The following is a 12386-nucleotide window of genomic DNA, read 5'->3' on the forward strand; positions in this document are numbered from 1 at the left end:
AAGCTCTGTGGAGGCAGGAACCTTGTCTTTAACCCCAGCACAGTGCCTGATGCTGTTATGCAGGACAGACAGACATGCCCAGCGTCTCCCAGGTAGGAAGTAGGGAGAGGATTTTAAACCCATTTCGTGGGACCCCGTCATCCATGCCCTAACCACTGCACAGACCTGCCTCTTCCTTGGTCTCCTCTCCCCCAGAAACCAGAGTGGCATCTCTAAAATGCAAATCTGGGCGTCACTTCCTCATATAAAACCCTTCAGAGGCCCTGACCGTCCTCAGGATAAAGTCCAAGCTTCTTACCCAGGCATCCAAGGCCTCACGTGGCTGGTTAGCTCCCGCCCACCTCTCCGCCTTCCCTCTCTCCCCCAACTCGGGGCACTACCCCTCCTGAACATTGGCATGTCCCCAAGCTCACCACGCTCTCTCTTGCCCTCTGTTGCTCCAAAGATGCGGCCTGTTGCAGCGTCCCCCAGCTTTGGTATCAACAACTGACGTTTTCTCAAGACTGATTTTGACTGCTGCCCTCAGACGGCTGCCCAAGGCCGTCTGGGCACGTGTTGTGCCCACTGCTTGGACTGCCTGTGCTCCACACTCTTCCATGGAAACCACCTGTCCTCCAAGGCCCGGCCCAAATCCCTCTTCCTCCAGGAAGGCTTCCTTCCATGGCTCTCCACACGTGCCATGGCTACTATGATGACATCATGCCGGTGGTGTGTCTTTCTCCCTCGAACCCCAGAGTAAGAGCCCATCCCGGGCTGTGATAGGATCTTCTTTGTTACAGTGACTCCCATGCCCTGCACAGGGCACATGCCCAGCAGTGTTTGATGAATGAATGAATAAGTGAAAGAGTTTTTATTTATTTTATTTTATTTTTAAGAAAATTAATTGATTTATTTGGCTGCGTTGGGTCCTAGTTGTGGCACATGGGATCTTGGTTGTGGCATGCAGGATCTTTCCTTGCGACCCACAGGCTTCTCTCTAGTTGTGGTGCACGGGCTCCAGAGCGCACGGGCTCAGTAGTTGCAGTGCGTAGGCTTAGTTGCCCCGCGGCGTGTGGGATCTTAGTTCCCCTGACCAGGGATCGAACCCGTGTCCCCTGATCTGGCAGGCGGATTCTCAACCACTGTGCCACCAGGGAAGCACCACCGTGAAAGAATTTTGCTGTACAGGAGAGACTGGCACAACATTGCAACTGAACTATACTTCAATTAAAAAAAAAAAGACGGACTTCCCTGGTGGCACGGTGGTTAAGAATCTGTCGCAACTACTGAGCCCATGCTCCGCAACTACTGAAGCCTGCGCACCTAGAGCCCGTGCTCCGCAACAAGAGAAGCCACTGCAGTGAGAAGCCTGTGCACCAAAATGAAGAATAGCCCCCGCTCGCCGCAACTAGAGAAAGCCCGCACGCAGCAACGAAGACGCAACACAGCCAAAAAAAAAAGAAAAAGAAAAAGAAAGAATAACAGCAGTAGGGAGGGTGTGGGGAAACCAGCACGTTCAATTATCCTTATAATTTGGTATAGCCTAGTGGAGATGGTTTTGGTTTTTATTTAATAAAAATTTTTTATTTAATAAAAAATGTTCTATTTAATAAAAATCAAAATGTAAAATGTAAAAAAACATTTTAATGAATATAAGCAGAAGAGAGGTGGCTCTTTGAAGGCGCCAAGTTCATCTCGGTTCACACCAGACGCCCTCTAGGAAGGAGCCGTAGCGAGGCGTGCGGCCGGCTGGCATCACTGCAGGCAGGAGGGGTGTTCACACCGCGGACGTATTTTGCAGGCTGAGCCACCAGGATGCTGCTGGGATTGGATGTAGAGTGTGGGTAAGGGAGGAATCCAGGGTGGCCCCAAGCTCTGGCCCGAGGAGCTGGAAGGATGGAGTTGCCCTTAAGCGAACGGGGAAGGCGCTGGGAAGAGCAGCTTTGGAGGGGAGAGGGAATCCAGACGTCAGTTTTAGACCTTCTCATTCAGTTGAGGCTCTGGAGCCCAGAGAGGGCGAGTGGCTGGGGTAAGCCACCCAGCCACTCGGAGGCGTGGACAGACCCTGGTGATCTTCCCGCCCCTGGGGGTCTCCGCTTTGAGGTCTATGAGGCCGGTTCTCTGACGAAGGCCCCATCCCCGGGCTTCAGAGAGTTTATGGAGCCAGTGGCAGCTTCTCCCACCCGGTGACACCGGAAGGGTGGCAGGAGGGGTGTGGCGGGGACTGACTTACAACCTGAGAGTAACTGACATCCCCCAGCGCCGCCAGCTAGCTGCCCAGTCCCGTGCGGGGCACAGCGGCCTGAGGGCCGTCAGACCCACGGGTCCTGGAGGAGCTCCTTGGAGCCCCGGTGCCAAGGCCGAAGGGGGTACTGTGGGGCAGAGCAGGGTCAGGGGTGCTCTGACGTCACACCCACCCACCACCTCCCCTGCCTCGTGGTGGGCGAGGTGAGCCTTCTCCAGATGAGTGGTGACAAACTGGTTTGTCCGTCTCTGGAACGGAGCCCAGATTAGACATTAACCTCTCCTTGTCTGTGTGATCTGGAGGCTGGAGCCCAGATTAGACATTAACCTCTCCTTGTCTGTGTGATCTGGAGGCTGGCAGGCATGGGGGGCCCTGAAACGCCTGGGTCGGCTTGTTCTCTCTCCGTCACATGGCCACGGGCAACCCGGTCACTCCCCAGTGGCCCCTCACCCTGGTCAACCCTGTGAGTCAGAGCCTGGAGGGTGACAGCAGAACGGGGGGGCACTTTACAGCTCCCAGGCTCCTCCCCCTCCATCACGTCCCTTCATGCCTGCAGGAGCTTGGGGGGGCATCACCCCCACTTTACAGAGGAGAAAACAGGGGTTACCAGCTGCAGTGCCTTTCCCCAAGTCTCCTGCCCGAACTGACCCTGCGCCCCAGGCTGCCGGCTCTGCCTCGCAGAGGCTGTGTTTCAGGGGTTCAGGAGGGATGGGGGCTATGGATGGAGGGGATGGGGTGGGGCCTCCCCAAGCCCTGGGGAATGAACAGCCGGGCACTGGGAGCCTGGACTCCAGACCTCTGCCTGATCGACTACTGCTCAGCCCCCCTTCCAGTCCCATCCATCCCAGGACGGCCCGGCCAGCCGGGAGGGGCCTGCGAGTACATCCAAATCCACCCCCTGGCGGGCTGGTGGGGACACGGAGGCCTGGAGGGAAGAGCTGAGTGCAGCCAGCCAGTCAGGCCCCAGCAGGGTCACCTCAGAAGCCTGTGTCCTTGTCCCATCTCTGCTCCCATTTCCATCGACATGCAGGCCGCAGCCCCAGCCCCTTCTCGGCCTCTCCCAGAAGATATAGAGCAGTTCCAACCTGGTCTTTTCTGACGCTGCCCTTTGGGTACCAGTGCCTGAATTTGAACACCCTGCCAGTAACCTCAGCTCTCAAATGAATTCTCTATTTCGTGTTTTCATCCTACCCAACCCTCTAATGGTCACCACTCTAAAAGGCCTGAAAAGCTAGGTCACATGACTCTGTGAACATCTGGGTGGGTGGGAGGGTCCCTGGATAGTGCCCCACAGAGGCTGGGAGGCATTCAGCTCAAGCCCCCAGATTTGCTGTCAGTCTCTGTAGCCTTGGGCACGTTGACTGTACCTTGCGCTGTGTCTTATTTGCAAATGATCTTAATCTCTCCCTCACGATCTGCTCTAAGGATTAAATAAGCTAATGTATATAACAAGGACTCAATGGCAAGGATTAAATAAGATGGTGCAGATCATGAGTACTTGATAAATAAATAAATGAGTCCTGGGCATTTCCTTGTTTAGCAGAGTCTTACTGCAGACAGGTAACCCCACTGGGGGCTTTAGAAAGGAGCCCATCAATGCAGCCCATGGAGGTCCGAGGGCGCAGGCAGGGTGGAAAGATGGAAAGGGAGTCGGGAGGGACACACGGAGAGAGCCTGGTCTTTGCCTGGTCCGTGTCCAATGGCTGAAGGTACCTTGGAGCAGTGACCACCTAAGGGTGTCGTCCCCAGCATTTGAGCTTAGCTTGTAAATCTTAGATTCTAATGATGTACGACTCTATCAAATGTGAACACCGAGAAAAGATTCACACCACGCGGCTTGCGGGATCTTAGTTCCCCAACCAGGGATCAAACTCGGGCCCCAGGAGTGAAAGAGCCGAGTCCTAACCACTGGACCACCAGGGAATTCCCAGAAAAGATGTTTTTTTGCTATGGAAATTTAAAACACAGACAGAAATAGAAAGAATAGAATATACGTATCACTTGGCTTCATCAGTGATCAGCATTTTGCCAATTTTGTTTCATCCATCCTCCTGACTTAAAATAAATTTTTATCCTGGAAAACTGTAAATATGTTACAAAAGTAGAGCAATGGAACAATGAACCTCCAGTACCAGTCCCCCAGCTTCAACAATTATTAGCTCTTTCATCAATTATTTTGTCTATACTCACACACATTTGCCCGTCCCCAGAGATGATTAGGAAGCAAATCCCAATTTACAATGAATGGAAATTACGAAATATTGGATTATTCCATTGAGTCTTTGCCTTGAGTTGGAAAATGTCTTCAAACAAATGTATTCCTTATCAATATAATAATTAAATGAATGATAAGAGTCACAAGTACATTCTATTAGGGTCACCTTCTGGGAATATTATGGTAACTTTTTTTTTTTAATTTTTTAAAAATTTTATTTATTTATTTATGGCTGCGTTGGGTCTTCGTTGCTGTGCGCAGGCTTTCTCTAGTTACGGCGAGTGGGGGCTGCTCTTCATTGCGGTGTGCAGGCTTCTCATTGCAGTGGCTTCTCCTGTTGTGGAGCACGGCCTCTAGGGCGCATGGGCTTCAGTAGTTGTGGCACGCAGGCTCAGTAGTTGTGGCTCGCAGGCTCTAGAGTGCAGGCTCAGTAGTTGTGGTGCGCAGGCTTAGTTGCTCCGCAGCATGTGGGATCTTCCCGGACCAGGGATCGAACCTGTGTCTCCTGCATTGGCAGGCAGATTCTTAACCACTGTGCCACCAGGGAAACCCTGGTAACTTTTTATCTTATGTGTCACTATGGAGTCATGGTATTTCATAGATTCAACGTGTTTCAATCAAGCACAGTCAATTTACTTCTTTTAGTGCTCAAACTGCCAGACCTTTGGCCAATGGGAGGCCCTTTAAGTAAGCTGTTGTGTCCTCTTGACATGACCCCAGTGAACCTTTTTTTTTTTTTTTAATTTATTTATTTTTGGCCGTGTTGGGTCTTCGCTGCTGCACGCGGGCTTTCTCTAGTTGCGGCGAGTGGGGGCTACTCTTTTTTGCAGTGCGCGGGCTTCTCATTGCGGTGGCTTCTCTTGTTGCGGAGCACAGGCTCTAGTCGCGTGGGCTTCAGTAGTTGCGGCACACGGGCTCAGTAATTGTGGCTTACGGGCTCTAGAGTGCAGGCTCAGTAGTTGTGGTGCACGGGCTTAGTTGCTCCGCGGCACATGGGATCTTCCCGGACCAGGGCTCGAACCCGTGTCCCCAGCATTGGCAGGCGGATTCTCAACCACTGTGCCACCAAGGGAAGCCCCCCCAGTGATCCTTAAAAGCTTCCTTGCCCTGTGACTCATCAAGATGGCCCAGGTTTACCAGGAGGCTCCTGGCCCACACGTGGGGATAAGGAAGATATTTATATATCATCATTAATAATTGCTAATGTAGTTATTTCAAATCATGAGTTTGTGTCAATATTTCCAATATAGTTCCAACATTAGAGTACTCCCACTTACATTATTTGATTCTGTAATTGTTACTTACGTTCTTATCTGAAAATCTTGACTCCTAACATATGAACATATATACTTAGTTGTTTTCGCTTACAATACAATAAAATAGTTCCAAAAGAACTCTGCCGCATTCATACAGGAGAAAAGAAAAGAAAACTACTGAATCAAGTTCAGAATTTTATAAGAAGTTCCTTTTTACGCATCCCTTTGTGATGGTTAATTATATGTGTCAGGTTGGCTGGACCATGGTGGCCAGATATTTGGTCAAACATTATTCTAGATGTTTCTGTGAAAATGTTTTTTGGATGAGATTAATGTTTAAATTGAATGGACTTTGAGTAAAGCAGATTACCTTCCATAAAGTGGGTGGGCCTCGTCCAATCAGTCGAACGCCTGAACAGAACAAAAGACTGACCTCTCTCTGCCGAGCAAGAAGGAATTCTGCCTCCAGATGGCCTTGGACTTGAACTGCAGCTCTTCCCTGTTGCTCTTCTGCAGTGTCCAGTCTGCCAGCTGCCCTGTAGAGTTTGGACTTACCAAGCCTCCAGGATCACATGAACAAATTTATTAAAAATAAATCAACCTCCCATCCAAGTACTAACCAGGCCCCACCCTGCTTAGCTTCCACAGTAATTAACACAACATTGTAGTTCAACTATACTTCATTAAAAAACAAAACAAAACAAAACATAAATAAATCAATCCCTCTCACGGTCTGGAGACATTGTTGGATGTCACAACCAGGGTGATGGGGAGGGGTGCTGCTGGCATCCACTGGGTAGAGTCCAGAAATGCCAATATACATCCTGCAATGCACAGGGCAGCCCCACACAGCAAAGAATGATCCCGCCCCAAAGGTCCACTGTGCTGAGGTGGAGAAACTCTGCTCTAAGGCATATGTCATCCACACTCCGTGTAGCCTGTAAGCAGTCACTTAACAGACAGCGACTGCCACGTTCCCTTTTGCTTCCCATTCGGGTGGGTAATATAATGGTAGTTCAGTTCTGGGTGGCTTTCAGCTTTGGGCAAAATACAGCACCTGGAGGAGAGGGGCGTCTGCTCTAGCGGTCCGCTTCGGGGTGATGCAGCGGAATCCTGAGCGTGCAGCGTGCTGGACACCAAGGGATGAGAATGACCAGCTGTGCCAGGTGCTTCCAGAGGCCACATAGCTCGGGGCTGATGAGCGCACATTAGATTTGGTGACGTGGGAGCGCCCGGGGGCCTTATGCCAGCCGGCTCAGAGGATCAGGGGCTGCTAGCCAGGATGCAGGAAGCAGCGGAAGAGGGAGGAGGAGGTGAAATACGGGCAGAGCTTTCAAGAAATGTGGCCGGAAAAGCGTGAGAAACAGGGAGGGGGAAGCTGTCGTGCAGGGAAGAGCCCACAGGGGGCCGCGTCCAGGGGAGACCTGGCGCTGGGGTGTCGGGGTCTCAGGGTCTGCTGTGGGGCCGTGGAGGGGGCGGGGCGATGAGCGTCGGATTCGAGAGCTCGCCCAGCGGGAAGGCTCAGGGCAGCCTGTAGGCTAGGAGGGCGAGTCCCCCCCACCCCCCGCCCGCCTCCCCCGATCTGGAAGAGGAATAATCAGTCCTCAGAAGTTACAGACGGAGGTGATGGGTCCGGGCTGGAGGCAAGGAGCCCAGTTACTGAGCATCTGTGCCCACCTAAGCATGCGTGGGGTGGGGGGCCAGGACCTCCACCACCGACCACCCAGGAAAGCTGCGTGGGCCTCCCAGCTCCCAGATTTATTCACCTGAAAACCATTTCCCAAGTGGCCATACTGGGGTCATGCGTGACCCAGGCGCATCCCTGCCTGAGGACTCACCGTCCACTGTCTTGGGAGAAGGAAACAGTGACTGACAGTGTGGACAGGGCCCCAGGGCGCTTTGGGAGCTCAAGGGAGGTGCCTGGCCCAGCCAGAGGCCCAGAGGACTTCCTGGAGGCGGTGGTACCTCAACTGGGTCTTATAGGGCGAAGAGGGGCCATGAGGTGCATGGAGTGGGTTTTTGGTGCAGCGGGGACTGTAGGGAATGGACCGGAGCCCCCAGAGTACCGCCCTGCCTGCGGAGCGCTGGCCCCTCCCTTGTCTCCTTCCCGCTGTCAGCGGGGCCGCGCGCTGGTGTCGGGCGCCCCCTGGCGGCGCCCCGCGCGCGGTTCGGACAGGGACCGGGCGGGGTGGTGGCGGTGCTGGGAATGGGCCAGATCCCCCAGGCTGACTTACCCCGGTTCTATTCGAATCAGAAGGAAGAGAACGAGCTTTTGGAGGAGGAAAATATTTTAGCGTATATCTTTGATATATTTGTGTCTATACTAACGCAGTCGTAAAATAGTTTTAATTAATGATGAAGAAATGTTTACATACTGAGGTTTAGGGAAGTCATTCTGGCATATACAAGGCTTAACTTGAAATTCATGCTGCCTTGGCTCTCTCCATCTCTCCTGGGATAACCGGATCAACTCCTTCCAGGCCCTCCTGCTTCTGCTGCTTCCTCCGTGTGGCAGCAGGAAGGACCCAACGTGGACATGTGAGTCTAGACATCCCACCTCATTCCTTAGGGCTCAAAAAGAAGCAGACCCAGGAGTAGATACGAGAGCTCCTCCATCGTTCCTAAAGTCAAGGAGAAGTGCCTTGAGCTTCCCGGAGACCAAAGCGCAGAGGGAAATAGGGTCCGTTTCTCTTATGGGTTCAGTGCTCAGGAATAGTGAGGAGTCAAAGGTGAAAGATTCCTCTGACTCCCCAAGATTCCTGGGGTCCCAAAGTTCCCCCAGAGTGGATTTGGTTGGACCACAAGAGCACAGAGCTTCGGGCAAATTCTGGGTCACAGGATGGACCTTCAAGGAGTCATGTTTCTGATCTCGGCAATTAGCAGTTCCGAGGAGGAAGCGGTGAAGAGGAGGTGCATCCTCAAGGAATCCTGGAATATCATGGCCCCTGGAAAGCATCAAGCCTTCCTCCCCCTTGGAGGTGGGGAAACCGAGGCAGGGAAGAGGGGAAGGGATGTGGCTGAAGCCACGTAGGCCAATTCTGCAAATATTTACCGACAACTGGACCCATTGAAGCACTGAGTGGCAGGCCTGTGTAAGGCCAGTCCCCTGCGTCCCTCAGGAAGAGGGGAGAAGGCATGCAGGCAGAGCTTGTCTCACAGCGACTCCAGACCAGCCTGGCTCCGGGCTTTGCATCACAGACCCAGAAATAATGACCAAAGGGGTTCCCACACAATCCCTGCCACCCTCCGCGCCTCACCCCATCAGACGGTCCCCCTCCTAGGATCTTCTGTGAAACAGGGTGATGATACTGCATTCTGGGGTGTGATGTCTGTCATGAATGAAGGGAGCTCTCACTGTTCTAGGGTGAAGTCCAAAGCCTGGCATTTAAGGCTCTCCTTAACCCCCCCTGGCAACCCTCAGCTGCAGCCAGACTGAGAGGGGCCTTGCTGGGCCACCTGACAAGGGCCTGGAGGAACAAATCTGTCCCCTGCTCAAAATCCACCCCCAGCTCCCTGGTGACTCCCCCCACCCCCAGCTCTGCCCAGGCCACAGACTCAGTGACCGGGGAGCCGAGAAGTGGAGAGAAAACTGGCAGGTGGGGACCAAGGCCAGCTGGGGAGCCCGTGCCGGGTCCAGAGGGGCCCTGGGTCCTCTCTTCTGGCCGATGGGCAAGGCACATGCAGCCGGTCAGTCACGTTTGTCAAGTAAAATCAGAAATACGGATTTTTTAAAAATTGGAATCACCTATTTTTAATCTACAGGTTTTTGAGGTATAACTGACATATAATAAAGCTCACATGTTTAAAATGTATGATCTGATGAGTTTTGACATATATATCAAGTTTGACATATCTATCTATCTATGTATATGTGTGTATATATATATATATATATATATATATATATTTGTGAAGCTACCACTACAATCAAGACGATGACCATTTCCATCACCCCCCAAAGTTCCCTCATGCCCCTTTGTAATCTATCCTCTTCGTCCTCCCGTCCCTTCTACCCCACCCCCAGCCAACCACAGGGCTGCTTCTGTCACTATGGATGCAATTGCATTTTTTAGATTTCATGTGAATGGAGTCATATGGATTGCTCTCTTTTGGTGCCTGGCTTCTTTCACTGAGTATAATTATTTTGAGCTTCAGCCATGTGGTTACACGTATCGAGTTCGTTCCTTTTTACTGCTGAGCAGTATTCCATTGTAAGGATGGACAATTTGTTGATCTATTCACCTGTGGTGGACAATGGGTTCTTCTCCCTTTTGTTCTTTCAGCTGTTACACATAAAGCTCCCGTGAACACTCATGTGCACCTCTTGTATGACCGTGTGCTTTCATTTCTCTTGGGTAAATCCTAGAATTGGAATGGCTGGGTCATGTGGAAGGCATGTGTTTAACTTCTTAAGGAACTGCCAAATTGTTTCCCAAAGTGGACGTACGTTTCCAGTCCCACCAGCCACATATGAGGGCTCTGGTTCCTCACATCCCCACGGACACATGGAACAGTCAATCTTTAATTTTGGCCATCCTGGTGTGTGTGCAGTGCTACCTCGTCATGACAGCTCATTCCCTAATGACTAATGCTGTTGTACTTCTCTTCTTGTGCTCATTTGTCATCCCTGTATCTTCTCTGGTGAAAGGTTTATTCAAATCTTTTGCCTGTTGAATGAAAATTGGTTTGTCTGCCTTCTTACTGTCTAGTCATAGAGTTCTTTTTATATTCTAGATCGTACAGTTTCAACGGGGGCAGTATTGCCCCCATGGGGGTGAAAATTGGTTCTGAGGGAGGGAGTGAAAAAAATCATGTCCTTTTTATGCAGAAAGCATGACTATACATACAGTACAGAAGCAGTATCTGTGCTATTAAAATTTCATGGGGGCAATTAGGGGAAAAAAAAATGCCTAAAAAGTCTCCGTGAGGGAGGGAGGGGTGAAAAAAGGCTGAAAAACGTCGTTGTAGATACAAGTCCTTTGTTGGCTATTTGTTTTGCAAAGAGCAAAAATTTTAAATTTGGGTAAAGTCCAATTTATCAACTATTCCTTTCAAGGTCCAAATTGATCCAACACTATTTGTTGAAACACTTTTCTTTCCCCACTGAATTGCTTTGCTTTTTGACCTCTGTCAAAAATCAATTGACCAGGGCTTCCCTGGTAGTGCAGTGGTTAAGAATCCGCCTGCCAATGCAGGGGACACGGGTTCAAGCCCTGGTCCGGGAAGATCCCACACGCCGTGGAGCAACTAAGCCCGTGTGCTACAACTACTGAGGCCGCGAGCCACAACTCCTGAAGCCCGCGCGCCTAGAGTCTGTGCTCTGCAACAAGACAAGAAACCACAATGAGAAGCCCGCACACCGCAACGAAGAGCAGTCCCCGCTCGACACAACTAGAGAAAGCCCGTACACAGCAACAAAGACCCAACGCAGCCAAAAATAAATAAATAAATAAATGAAATAAATTGACTGTATATGTGTGGGTCTATTTCTGGACTTTCAATTCTGTTCCAACTAACTCAAATATTTTCAGCATATGGTGCAGACCAGAGAGAAGCCCGTCTTTGATCCAACTGCTATGGGCCCTGCCTGTCCTCTGTCTCCCGTGCAGACCTCCTGGCCTGCCTTAGCCAGGCACTTCCTGCCTCAGGTCTGCAGCTGCACCTCCGTCCTGGCCCAGAACCCTCTGCCCCGAGATGATCTCCTGGTCAGTGTCTCCTCCTCTGAGAGGGAGGCCCCTCTGGCCCCTCTCTGTGGCATCACTCTGTTGGTTTGGTTCTAGGAGAGCTCGGCAAGGTCTGCAGGCACCGGATCACGCACAGGGCCATGTAGACAGAGGTGGAGAATTGGGGTCTTATTCTATGTGAGAAGGAAGCAGGAGTGACAGGATCAGACTTCAGGTCTGGGGATGTCGCTCTGGCTGTCACACGGAGGTGGACTGGAGAGAACAGTGTGGAGACCCCGGCCGGCACACGGACCCCGCTGGCCACTCACACTGCCTGCAATCCCGTCATCAGAGCCATCCCGCCCTTTGAGAGCAGCGCCCGCGAGAATGAAAGTAGCTCTGGTCGGCCTCGCTCTGGGGTCTCAGGTGGTGGGAATCAGGAGAAGCAGGGGCTGGGTGTCCTGAGGGGGTGCGGTGGGCCGCTAGTGTCCCCTGCTGCCCGCCGGAGTAGCAGCACTCCTATGGCTGTCCCTGTCCCTCGGGGTCACGCCCTTCTGTCATCAACTCCCCTCTGGCCAGCGGGGCTTGCAAACTCCTCTGATGATGGCACAGTCCTCACCCTCACCCTGGTCCACTCACGCATCCACAGACTCAGTGCGTGTGTGTGTTTGTTTTTTTGTTTTTGTTTTTTGGTTTTTTTTGCCACAGCACACGGCTTGTGGGATCTTGGTTTCCCGACCAGGGATCGAATCCATGCCCCCTGCAGTGGAAGCACAGATTCTTTTTTTTTTAACATCTTTATTGAAGTATAATTGCCTTACAATGGTGTGTTAGCTTCTGCTTTATAACAAAGTGAATCAGTTATACACATACAATATGTTCCCATATCTCTTCCCTCTTGCATCTCCCTCCCTCCCACCCTCCCCATCCCACCCCTCTAGGTGGTCACAAAGCACCAAGCTGATCTCCCTGTGCTATGTGGCTGCTTCCCACTAGCTATCTATTTTACATCTGGTAGTGTATATATG

General features: G+C 51.6%; 1 long non-coding RNA gene across 1 annotated transcript; it reads right to left on the reverse strand.

Annotated features, from left to right (window-relative positions):
- Window positions 1–4376: 4376 nt before the first annotated feature.
- Window positions 4377–12008, reverse strand: LOC309641836. Its single transcript, XR_014252783.1, has 2 exons — window positions 7462–12008; window positions 4377–6965 (listed from the first exon to the last, which is right to left on the reverse strand). It is a non-coding gene; the product is annotated as an uncharacterized lncRNA (long non-coding RNA).
- Between the last annotated feature and the right edge of the window lie 378 nt (window positions 12009–12386).

Source organism: Balaenoptera physalus, assembly GCF_965194825.1.
Source record: "Balaenoptera physalus genome assembly, chromosome: 13".
Lineage (NCBI taxonomy): Eukaryota > Metazoa > Chordata > Mammalia > Artiodactyla > Balaenopteridae > Balaenoptera > Balaenoptera physalus.